This window comes from Protopterus annectens, chromosome 4.part1, assembly GCF_019279795.1.
Source record: "Protopterus annectens isolate FY-2018-M chromosome 4.part1, PAN1.0, whole genome shotgun sequence".
NCBI classification, from domain to species: Eukaryota; Metazoa; Chordata; order Ceratodontiformes; family Protopteridae; genus Protopterus; species Protopterus annectens.
Genome location: NC_056734.1, coordinates 837,565,910 through 837,578,644, shown reverse-complemented (window position 1 = coordinate 837,578,644; position 12,735 = coordinate 837,565,910). Strand labels below are relative to the sequence as shown.

Below are 12,735 nucleotides of genomic sequence, written 5' to 3'. Positions count from 1 at the left end.
GAAATACTTAAAGTAACTTTCTTTGTTTGCAAAAAATACATTTTATAATATTAAAGTACTGCTGGAAAAAAATACCCCTCTCATTTGCTATAACAAAACAAATGTGGTGTGTGTGTGTGTGTGTGTGTGTGTGTGTGTGTGTGTGTGTGTGTGTGTGTGTGTGTGTGTGTGTGTGTGTGCGTGTGCGCGCGCACGCATGCAAGCTCATGATTATGTTTACAATAAAAGGAAACTTGAAAGTAACAGTGATTTGAAAATGATATTACATTCATAAGGTAGTAGCAAACAATTATTATTATTTCTTTTTTGTTTTTTCTTTCATGGCTAGCCACTTAAAGTGGTGTAAACATTGATCATTTTGACTAATGTTGGTATGACACCGCAACTCTATATACAAATGGGAAAAAGGGGACTGACGATGATGACAATAACTAATCATACACTGTGGAATAAGCCAACAAGGCAATGCAGAATGTCCTTTGTATGTATTACACCTGGTAGGTTACCACCCCACTTTCCCATTTCCACCCAAAGGAAGTTCTGCTTTTACACAGACAATCCTTCTCAGAACTTTTCTATTTACTTTGCAAGTATAATCTTCAAGGAAGCACAATGAAAAGCCCTCTGTTACCCCTCCCCAATGTTGAAGGTCTAAATCATAGTAAACAAAGTTTAAATCATGTTGGAAAGAAGTAAGTTAGCAGGGACGGGGTACAGCGACTTGAATTAAGACACCACAGGGGTGAGACACTGCAATGGCTGCAGATTAACATCATTTACAGGTAAGCTCTGGTGAAAGTGAGTTTGACGGATATACAGCAACCTCCTGCACTCAGAAGAGGGGGTATCATCTGGAGAACTGCTCTTTCAACCCAGAGTCCTTTAGGGCAACCACAACTACCCTTGAGGATGCCAAGAAGAAAGACCTTCAGCTAGCACAGGTCTCGAGGAGATGAATCGGATGGAAGCCAGGTACATCTCTCTTAGTGTGCACCTCCATAATTCCTATGTTATCCTGACACACACTGATTCTTCTAAGCTATATCACCAGCATAGATTAAAAAAGTTACCCATTTTAAATGGGAATTACAAGAAAATGACAGGAAATATCAAAGAAGGAAGCATCTGCTACTCAGTAAGGGAGAAAACACAGAGATAATGTGCATGTCTGCTGCCATTCAATTAAGGGGAAAGTGAAAAAATCCTCAGAATCCTGGGATCCATGCAACAAAGCATTATTGGGCACATGACTAATTTGGGAAAGAGATTAATGCAGCAATGGAGAAAGTGGAGAAAAGGCTTACAAAAAGCAGCACCCACCGTAAAATACTTAGAGGTGAAGCCTATCTTTAGAATGAATACAGGTAAAAGGGCTCCACATCATGTGGTTTGGCAAATGGATCAATTACTGCTGCTGAGCTCAGGGCTTTGGCAACCTTGGAGACAGAGGTTCACTTGGAGAATGTAGACATGAATTTGAATGGTGGTCTACATCAGTCAGGGAGTTGTACCAGGATCTTTAGTAAAAGATGTGTGTTTTGATAGTAGGCATTTAAACTAGTATGGGAAGAAGATAAAGCAGTAGGAAAACACCAGACCTTGCCACTCAAATCATAAGCATAATTAGGAAAAGATTAAGATACATGGGGGAAATGGCAAAAATTATGTATTCATGGATGGCAAAAATGGCTTGAGCATAATAAAAATGTTATGCTTTACACAGCCATTCCCCTGCCCCCATAAGGAGAAGAGAGAGATACAAAAATATCCTTGGATCACAAAGGAAAGGACTGCGTCAACACCTGGCATAAGAACTTATACAAGAAATAGCATTCCTATACCTAATGCTCTCAGTGAAGGCTGAGAGGGGATTACTGATTGGAAGTGTGCTGCCCTTTGTGAATTAGTGATCTGTAAACATCTTGCTTAATTTTAACTTTCACTGATTGGAAGTGTGCTGCCCTTTGTGAATTAGTGATCTGTAAACATCTTGCTTCATTTTTAACTTTCACTGATTGGAAGTGTGCTGCCCTTTGTGAATTAGTGATCTGTAAACATCTTGCTTCATTTTTAACTTTAACTGATTGGAAGTGTGCTGCCCTTTGTGAATTAGTGATCTGTAAACATCTTGCTTCATTTTTAACTTTCACTGATTGGAAGTGTGCTGCCCTTGTGAATTAGTGATCTGTAAACATCTTGCTTCATTTTAACTTTCACTGATTGGAAGTGTGCCCTTTGTGAATTAGTGATCTGTAAACATCTTGCTTCATTTTTAACTTTAACTGATTGGAAGTGTGCTGCCCTTTGTGAATTAGTGATCTGTAAACATCTTGCTTCATTTTTAACTTTCACTGATTGGAAGTGTGCTGCCCTTTGTGAATTAGTGATCTGTAAACATCTTGCTTCATTTTTAACTTTCACTGATTGGAAGTGTGCTGCCCTTTGTGAATTAGTGATCTGTAAACATCTTGCTTCATTTTTAACTTTAACTGATTGGAAGTGTGCTGCCCTTTGTGAATTAGTGATCTGTAAACATCTTGCTTAATTTTTAACTTTACAGAGCTGAGCTAATGAAAAGTACAGGTTCTAGAGTTCAAAAGGACAGACTTTGACAAAACAAGGCAGTGTCCCATAAACACTTGCAGATATGGTAATCTCTCTTTTATTCCCTCCCCTGTTCTTTCTTCCTTCTCATACTCTTTCTACACTCTCACTCTCCTCTAACCCTTTTACTCTTAAGTCTTTGCTATCATTCTGCTTTCTTTAGCTTCACCCTTTCATCTCACTCTTAATCTATCTCCTTGCATCATAATAGCTATCTCCCCTTAAGTTGCTATCCATTGCATTTCTCATCTTAAAGTTCTTCTTCTGTTACTGACCTTTTATTAGCAGTAGTAGCAGTAATAACAATAATATAATAAATATATTGTAAACCTTGTCTAAACAATGATTTTGTTTTCCTCTTCTTTTTTTACTTATGTAATTGCTTAAACACTGCATTTCCATTTTTTTCTCTTAGATAATTTATACTTATTATCACGTGTGCAATTTTGTTATGTGTGTATTGTATATTGTTGGAGCTTTTCTCCCCATGCCCCCTCAGAAAAGTAGCCTTGCATTAACCAGTCAGACCTTCTCAGTAAACAAACATACATAAATAAATAAATAAAAAAGACGATCTCGTATAATCATGTAGTACAACTTAAAAGTAAAAATAATGTTAGAGCACAGTATGGAAGGCTGACAGAACACTGAGATGTTCAGTAAGAGGTGTCATCTGTAGAACGCAAGAGGTTATTATCCATCTATACAGGTGGAAGGTAAGATGGTAGCTACAGTACTGTGTGCAGTTCAGGCAAGTACATAGCTTAACACTATGGTTATGCCAGTTACAGTCTACTGTACAGCCAACTTGCCAAAATCAGCTCAGTGGAAAAAAATATAATAAAACTGTTATTTTGCAGGAAGCACACCCTCGCCTGCACTCCCAAAACTTATATATACCTACACCATAAAACAGATGGTTCAAAATATGAAGAAAGCTGGAAATTCCTAAACCAGAGACAACTGGAAACCCCAGCTGAAGTGATTACCCATGGGAAACAGCAATCAGGGAATTCAACACTGGGGAGCTGACCTCTGGAGTTTGAGCCCTTATTTACTAGGAATTACGCAGGAAGTAGAGAGCAGTAGCACATATCCTTAAGGATACTAGAATATAGACAATATACAGTAATTTAAGAGAAACTGTACACTGTCTATACCAGAAGACATACAAATTGAATGCAGAAGAGCTTAACCTGTACAGCCTCAAAGAGTACAGGAAAACATTAACTACGTCAGTGGAACCCACAAAATCTTAGAGGGTGCAATCAAAAAAAAAACAAAACTACAGGAGATCAATAGCATAAAATTTGAGGCTATAAGGTGGATGACTCAGGAAACAAAAAGAAGTGTGACTTCTCAGAATGGATGGAGAATGACTGAAAAAAATCTAAAACAGGTGTACAGTCAACAACAGCAACAGCATTCAAGAATGCATGGGACAAACTTAGGGAAATGTTAATGCAAAGTGGGAAAAATAAGGTCTCAGTAAGTTTTGCAGTTTGTCCACTGAACAGGGAAATGGGTACAAAATGTAAGCATGTTGTTGCAAAGTATATTTCTGTATTAAAGTATCACTCATAACTCCTTTAGATTCAGTTTTTATTAGATTCAGTTATTATAGTCAAATTCACTTTCCTGATTCTAAAATGTTTAATTCTCAGTAGTCTCAAGCATACTCAGGCAAACCACAACTGGCTACCAAATCTTTCAATACTGAGGTCAGGAAAAAAGATCAAGGCCTATAATTGTTTCTACCTGTGGATTCTCTTACTTTTGTTTTTACTTAATTGACAACAGACTTCTAAGGGAAAAGAGAACAGCATAATCATGAAAATCTTCTGACAAAGAAGGAAAGACAGAAACAGAAGAATACATGTGTTCAGTCAGGGTCTAGTGTAGAAAAGACATACAGGTTCCTAGATTCATAGGCAAGTACTAGGATGGCTGCTCTTGAGGGCCATTTTAAGCCTAGCCAATTTCCCTTTTTATGCTCAAAATAAGCTATCCCATTTGGTTATAGAATGCCCTTACCCATCCCATGGACGATAATTACATATTACCCCTAATGAGAATAACTGGAACTTTGTTCACCAGTGGGAGTGGGGAGCACTGAGCAGCCTATTTGTCCCTAGAGGAGTGGTTCCAGCCAGAAACTTGTAGTCTATTGGCCATTTTGGGTCAATTCCTAGCTCTTTTCAGCCCCCTGTAATAAGGCCCGCTTTAGCGCGCTTTTTCGCTTGTATTCAACTCAGCACCGCTCCTCGTGGTGTCCTGCAGAGTTCTACAAGCAGCAGAGAGCAAAAGAGTGACTTTTTCCTGATTTAAGTATTTTTTTCTGGCTTTTTGATTATTTACTGCTTAGCGACTGCATTTTCGCCTGTTTATACAGCTCTGCATTTTATTTAAACTGTGTTTGTGTTGATTAACTGTTTTGCACTTTTAAAAAAGTTATTTGTTGCTTAATTTTACCTGTAGGCTAACAAACTCAAGTGTGCTAGCCGTTTAAAAGCATTTATAGCATTTACTGTCTGTTTTTCCTCTGTTTTCTGCAAAAAAGGCAAAAAAAAAAAAAATCTTGTTTTCCCGCCTTACTGAACTAGAATAGTCCAGTCTTCAGAGTTTGCTGATCTCTGGGCTTTGTCTTGGTTCCTGTGCTATTCCATATCCTTATTTGGATAAAAGGAAGCGTCTTTGTTCACCAGTGGGAGTGGGGAGCACTGAGCAGCCTATTTGTCCCTAGAGGAGTGGTTCCAGCCAGAAACTTGTAGTTTATTGGCCATTTTGGGTCAATTCCTAGCTCTTTTCAGCCCCCTGTAATAAAGCCCGCTTTAGCATGCTTTTGCGTGATTTAGCGCGGAGTTGCCCATAGAGCACCATCGGGCAGCGCCGGTTAAACAAGGTTAAACTATTTCTGGCTCCGTAAAGTCTGCTCTTCAATTTTTCCCTTAGAACTTCTCTACTTGCAATCTAAACAGCCTATTCCCTATCTCAAAAGCTCAGCACTTGCTCCTAAAGCATTTTTATATAGGTAAAGTACTTATATACTAAACAAAGTACTACATTAGCCTAGAATCCCCTTGAGTACCCATTTCCCTATAGGTCCCTTCTGACTCAGTTACACAACAAACTTTTTCTAGCATGTCGAAGGGTCAGTTGCTAGCGTTCTCTCCTGTTCAGCTGGTGAATCTGGGCATCTTGAGGCAATGTTACAATTGCCTCATGTACACAGACAACCCACTCCTTCTCCCACAAAACACAAATACATGTGAGAGATGCAACTATATAGCCAAACTGGAGGCTGAGCTCTCTCAACTCAGGACTGGCAAGACCAGACAGGAGGAGAAGGAAACCACGCACACCACAAACCCAGTTTCACATAGAACTATCACAACTGCAAAACAAACACATAAACACAAAAAGACATACTCGGAGGTACTGATCAAAAATCTACCAAAACTACAGAGGCCTCCAAAGCAGGCACCCAAGCAACTGCCACCTCAAGACATAAGACATGCAACACATAGTTCTCAAAGTCAGTGTGCTAAATAGTCACAGCCCTTAAGGCCAAACACAATGCCAGACACACTTGTTATAGGTGACTCCATAGTCAGACACACTGATGTCCCACTCACCAGACTGAACAAGGAAAAGATCACAGTAAGCTGCCTGTCAGGCTAGAATCCGCCACATAACACAAGCACTCAGGTCACTCCACAGCAAGTACAAGTATGACTCAGTCATTGTCCATGCCGGTGTGAATGACCTGAGACACCTCCCTGGACTACATGAAAAGAGACATAGAGGAGCTCTCAGATTATGTAGCCCAGGCCGGTATGACCCTGACCCTGAGCAGTATCCTACCCTCACCAAGAATGATGCCACAATACAGAGACAAAATGATCAGCTTTAATAATTGGCTTAATTACTGGTGCCATTCTAAGGATCCAATGTCTGTCTGTCTGGGATGGCATGCTTGACAAGCCACGCTGCTTTGCAAGGGACGGCTTGCACCTGTCACCCCTGGGCTTCCGGATATTGGCAAAGGCTCTTGCCACCCCATAGTGCCTTTTTAGGCAAGGCTCAAATGATAAACCTACCACCCTAGAAAACAAAAATGGAGAAAAACTAAGGGTAATACTGCTCAATGCCAGAAGTCTAAACCTCAAGATGCACGCCCTCAGCCCACCTCAGTATGGAGAACATCGATGTCTGTGCTGTGACTGAAACCTGGTTCAAGGCTCCTGAGAGCACCCCAGCACTATCAGGTTATACCTCATATCATGCGTTCTGGCCCCAAAATCCGGACCGAACCACAAAAGGAGGGGGGAGTATCCATATTCATAAAGGATACCCACACCTCCAGGTTAGTGGCAATGCACGAAGCATCGGAGACCATCCAGGTGCAATTAACCATAGGTAAAACTGCCCTACAGTTTGTAGCATGCTACAGACCACCCTCTCAAACTCAGGAAACCCACACAGCCTTCCTGAAGACACTGGAGAGTATGAATGTCTCTCCAAACACCATCATATTGGGTGACTTCAACTACCCAAACATAGACTGGGAACATTACTCAAGCCCCAACACCCTAGCCCAAAGGTTCCTGGAGTTCATAAACTCAAATGCTATGGAACAACTAGTCACCATTCCCACAAGAGGAGAAAATATACTAGACCTGATCATCACAAACATGGGGACAAAATGCTCCACACCGGAAGTATATCCCTCATTGGTGAGATCAGACCATAAATTAATCTCACTGGAGATCCACATCCCGCCCCCACCCCCAGCAAAAAAGACCACAGTGAAGAACTTCTCAAAAGTAAACTTCACACTTCTTAAGCCAGTGGAAACCACAACCCACGCTGCTGAAACCCTTACAAATGCCTTCTACGAGCACCTCCAGGAATGTATGGATCAAGTAATCCCTAATAAAATCAAGACCCTTTCCACCAAAGGCAGGCGCCCGGTCTGGTGGACCCCAGCCATAAACAAACTCTACAACAAGAGGAGAAAGCTACTACATGACAGAGCAAAATCCCTAAAAGGGAAGGCATCTCTGATCACTACTAGCAAAAACTACGATCACTCATAAAATCATCCAAGGCCAACTTTGAGAGAAAAATCGCTAATGACACAAAAGACAATCATAAGGCCTTCTTTAGCTATGTTAGAAACCTGGGTGGAAACTCCCAGATATGCTCAGAATTAGTCCAAAATGATACAAAAATCACTGAACCCACAGACATTGCCAACATACTGGCAGACAGGTTCAGTGCAAATTTCTCCCTCCCTCCCCAAAGGAGAAATATCTATTCCACCAGAGTCTAGCCTCCCAAACATCTCAGATGCCCAGGTGAGAGCTGCTCTCTCTAAAGCAAAAAACAGCATCAATGGGACCGGACGGTGTCCCCGGCTGTGTGCTACACGAACTCAATGAGGAACTAAACCCACACATAAGGCTGCTGTTTAATCTTAGCCTTACTACAGGATAAGAATGGCGACGGCAACTGTGGTCCCACTCCACAAAGGCGGTGCTTCTGGACCCTGGAAATTACTGCCCCATAAGCTTGACGAGCCTTGTCTGCAAAGCTATGGAGAGGATCATAATGGAACTCATAAATAAAGACATTGGGGACCTACAAACACTGGATTCTACCCAATTTGGCTTTGTCAAGGGCAGATCCTGCCTCTTGAACTTGGTCGACTTTTTCTAAACAGTCACTAAGGCCATTGATGAGGGTAAGGCAGTTCACACAGCCTACCTTGACCTAGCAAAGCGTTCGACACAATACCCCACTCGGGCATCATAGAAAAGCTCACCAGCTTAGATGTAAACCCATATGTCACAAGATGGGTTGCAAACTGGCTCAAGGACAGAACCCACAGGGTTAGAGTTGCTGGTGCCATGTCAGACTCTAAGCCGGTCACGAGCGGTGTCCCACAGGGCTCAGTCCTGGGCCCCCTCTTGTTCGGCATTCATTTTTCTGAAGTGCAGGCAAACATAGGGGGATTGTGGCTGACAAAATTTGCAGATGACTGCAAACTGGGCACCATAATTGACACTCCATCAGACACAGACATCCTCCAGAGAGGTCTCATAGAAATGGATAACTGGTGCCAGAGCCATGGCCTTAAGCTAAATGCCAAAAAATGTATAATCATACCCTTTGGGAAAAACAAGGTAACCCCTAATTACCACATAGGTGGTAATCCATTAAACACGGAAGACGTTATCAGGGACCTGGGGACCCAAGTTGACAGTAACCTCTCTTTTGACACTCACATTGCCAAAGTGGTTAGGAAGACCTTCTACATTGCCCACCTGATCATGAAGGGATTCACATCCAGATCAGGAGAGGTCATTGTACCCCTGTACTCTTCACTTATCAGACCAATGATTGAGTACAATGCCCCATTGAATGTACCTTGACACCTGCAGCAGTTGGAAAGACCCCAAAAGTTCCTCACCAAAAGGATAAAGGGGCTCAAACATATGTCATACGCTGCCCGACTGAAGAAACTCCGGCTCTATTCAGTCGCATACCGTCTGCTCAGAGGTGATCTGTGCCTGACATACAAGGCCATGTCCAACCCGGAATTAATGGACATGCTCCACCTCAAAAAATCCAAATCCACCACAGCCACGAGAGCAAGAGACTTAAACCTCAACACGGATATAAACAGAATGTGCTGGAGGGACAGATTCATCACCCAGAGACTCCCTACACTATGGAACAGAATCCCAGTCCATGTGAGGCAGAGCCCCTCACTGACTCTGTTCAAGAGAAATCTTGACGAGTGGATGGGAGATCGTAGGTTTACTGCTGGACAGAGGCACAGCAAACTAATGGGTATAGTATTCTCATCCTAAGGGGTGGTGAAAGCCACACACACTCTGGCTAGGCTTATAAATGCCCTAGGGCAGATAGCCTAGTATGAACCTATGAACCTATGAACTGGGATCATACTATAGATAATTTGAGGGGATCCATGTATGGGATAAAGCATTTATGAGCTCCCTCTATCCATTAGTACTACAGGGGGCGATCCTGGGATAATTTTTCTGTTTACCATCCATAGGTCTAAGCTGTGTTTGAAAATGGATAGGGATGAACTCTGTTTTATGTGGATGGGTAGGCCACTCCACAGCAGCAGCATCCTCTGTGAGATATACCTGTCCCTCCAAACTGGACTATTGATGTTGCAGAACAGGTTTAGATCCCTAGACTGAGTATTTCAGATGTGATTTGACTTGCTGATGTGCAGCAAATCCACCAGTAATGAGTCAGAGGATGGCTTGTATGCCAGATATGGGTCACCACTTAGTAATCTGAAGGATATCAAGTGTAGTGATAGAGTCGGTTCATGTAGGACATGTTTAGGTTTTGTATCTTTTTAGCAAGGTGTCTCTGTGGGTGTTCCAGTTGTTGCATGTGTCTGGACAGACACATGCCAAAGGGAGCATTGTATTCCAAGTAAAGTAAAGTAAAGTAAAGGGGACAATGACAACCCTAGATCTAGACACAATCCCTTTGTGCAATACAGAAAGACTTTCTTACATGAATGCACTTGGATGACTGAGTGATATAGCAGTTGCAAGCTCTGAAATGCCTGTCATGTCGATGGTCTAATATTGTAAAACTGAATCATTGGTGGGTAGTGTGACAGTAGTGGGCAAATGCAATCTCTACTTGGTAAGGTGAAGTTAACTGGATTATTTTGTGACTGCATATTGGCAGACCAGTTACTACATTGGTTGAATAAGACTGCTGATCAAAGAAAAGAGTAGCATTGCTTTAATGAAAGGTAACATAAATGTTATACATTACAGTGTTTCTCATATTTATTAATTTAAATATTGTTAATGTCACATATACAGGTATCTGTGTGTTTCCTTATCAGTGTACTAAACAAAAATTAATGCTGACGTTTTTGAGGCTACCATATCACATCAGCATTTTTAAATCTGAATAGACACATGCATTTCAGACAAGGGTTGAACTCTACTGATTATGAACACAAAATGTAAACACATTGAGGGGTGTGGATGAGGAGGGGGTTCCTCTCTTTCCAATGTTGTTTTCTTTGCAATACAATTTAAAAATATAGGTATGCTGTTGATCACTTTAATACTGGATAGGAAAAAAATAACTGAGATACTAAAATGTTAGATACTGAATGCAATTTGCCCAGTGTTATATCATGTTTGTCTTATGATCTGAGAACATTAAATCTGACAAAATTAGCTACACATGTAATAATTTTAATAGCTTTTTATTAGATAAATGTTATGTCAAACTATGTTTTAAGAAGTATTAGGCAACTGTATACATGAAAAGTTGCCTTTTTGAACAAGAAATTAAAACAGGAAATGCATTTTACTCCATGCAATTCATTGGTATAGGTTATGAAACAAGCAATAAAAACAAGCACAGATCAGAGAGATTGCAACATTAACTTATTGAGCCACTTTTTTAAAAAGGTAAGTGTTGTCATCCGTTTTCCTGCTTTTAATTTAAGAAGCACGTAGACTTCATCACATTAAGATTTACACTTTATTCTGACCGTAACTTTCTTGCAGTTTTTACTGAATGGTTCTGTTTTTCTAAAGTATAGCCAAACAATTAAGTTATGCTGTAATGAAAAGTTTAAAAAAAGAGGGCCAAAATATACATGTCTACAGCTAGTGGGGTTAGGCTTTATTGGCCAGAATGTATCATTTACAACTTAAAATGGAAAAAGTCAACGGCATTCAAAAAACATTAGTATGTCATTAAGGGGTCATTTGTACATATCCCATGGGCCTCCAGACTCTAGTTTGGCTAGAGCTTTCTTTTAGTTTTCATGAATGGTTTGTCTTTGTGTCACTTTTTTACCCTTTGGTTTGGATGTTCTTTGGGATATTTTGCAGTTACCCTAATAATTATGGACAGGCTTGATTTTAAGCTCTGTGTATTTAAAGTATAGCCAAGTAGCCCCTTTATATTGTACTGATGAAGTAAAAAAAAAATGCTGAAACATGCATGTCTACAGGTAACGGTGTTTGGCTTTACTGGCCTGAAAAAAGTAATGGACATTCAAAAGCCATGTAGAAGAAACAGTGGTACATCCTTAAGGAATGATTTGCATATTTCCCATGGGCCTTCAGTACAGGAAGTTTAAGGTATTACACAGTAAAGATTTTAGCCTGGCTGGATCTTTCTTGCATTAATTTTACAATATCATATGGCAAGGCAGAGAAATACACGCAGTTCAGTAAAGACAGTATGTTCTCATGTGACTGGAGTGAAAAATGAGATAGACATGTTAAAATTTATGGTCTAAAATCTTGAAGTGAGAAGATGAATGGAAGCATCATAATGCATTAAAGATTGTGTGAACTCACTACAGATAACTGCACTGAGACTTGGCTGGCATACTGTGTTAGTTGGAGCACTGTGCATAATAATGTAGTAACTGAATCACAAGCAATTCTACAGTGGATTTAAAAAGTTTACAATACCCCTGTTAAAATGCCAGGTTTCTGTAATATAAAAAACGAGACCACAATACATTATTTGAGAACTTTTCCCACCTTTAATGTGACCTATAACCTTTAAGATGCAATTGAAAAACAAACAAATTTGTTAGGGGAAAAAATATAAAAAAATAAAAAAACGTACAATACGCTGGTTGCGTAAGTGTGCACACCCTTAAACTGATACTTTGTTGATTTAATTACAGCATTTAGTCTTCTTCAGTATATCCCTGCCATCAATTAAAGAGACTCTGATTAACCCCAAATAAAGTTCAGCTGTCCTAGTAGGATTTTCCTGACATTTACTCAGTTGCCTGCTACAGCAAAAGCCATGGTTCACAGACAGATTACAAAGCATCAAAGGGATCTCATTGTTGAAAGGTATCAGTCAGGAGAAGGGTACAACCATGGAACACAGTGAAGACCGTCATCAAAAAGTGGAGAAAATATGGGACAACAGTGATGTTGCAAAGAACTGGATGTCCCTCCAACAGTGATTAAAAGACAAGGCAAAAACTGGTCAGGGTGGCTGCCAAGAGACCTACAGCAACACTGAAGGAGCTGCAGGAATTTCTGACAAGTGCTGGTTGTGTACTACATGTGACAA

The 12,735-nt window shown here is 40.5% G+C and overlaps 1 protein-coding gene across 3 annotated transcripts in view; it reads right to left on the bottom strand.

The window, feature by feature from the left end:
• LOC122801095 (glutathione hydrolase-like YwrD proenzyme) overlaps positions 1 to 12,735 on the bottom strand; it is a 1,228,450-nt gene that overhangs the window by 539,269 nt on the left and 676,446 nt on the right. The gene's annotated exons all lie outside the window — the stretch shown is intronic.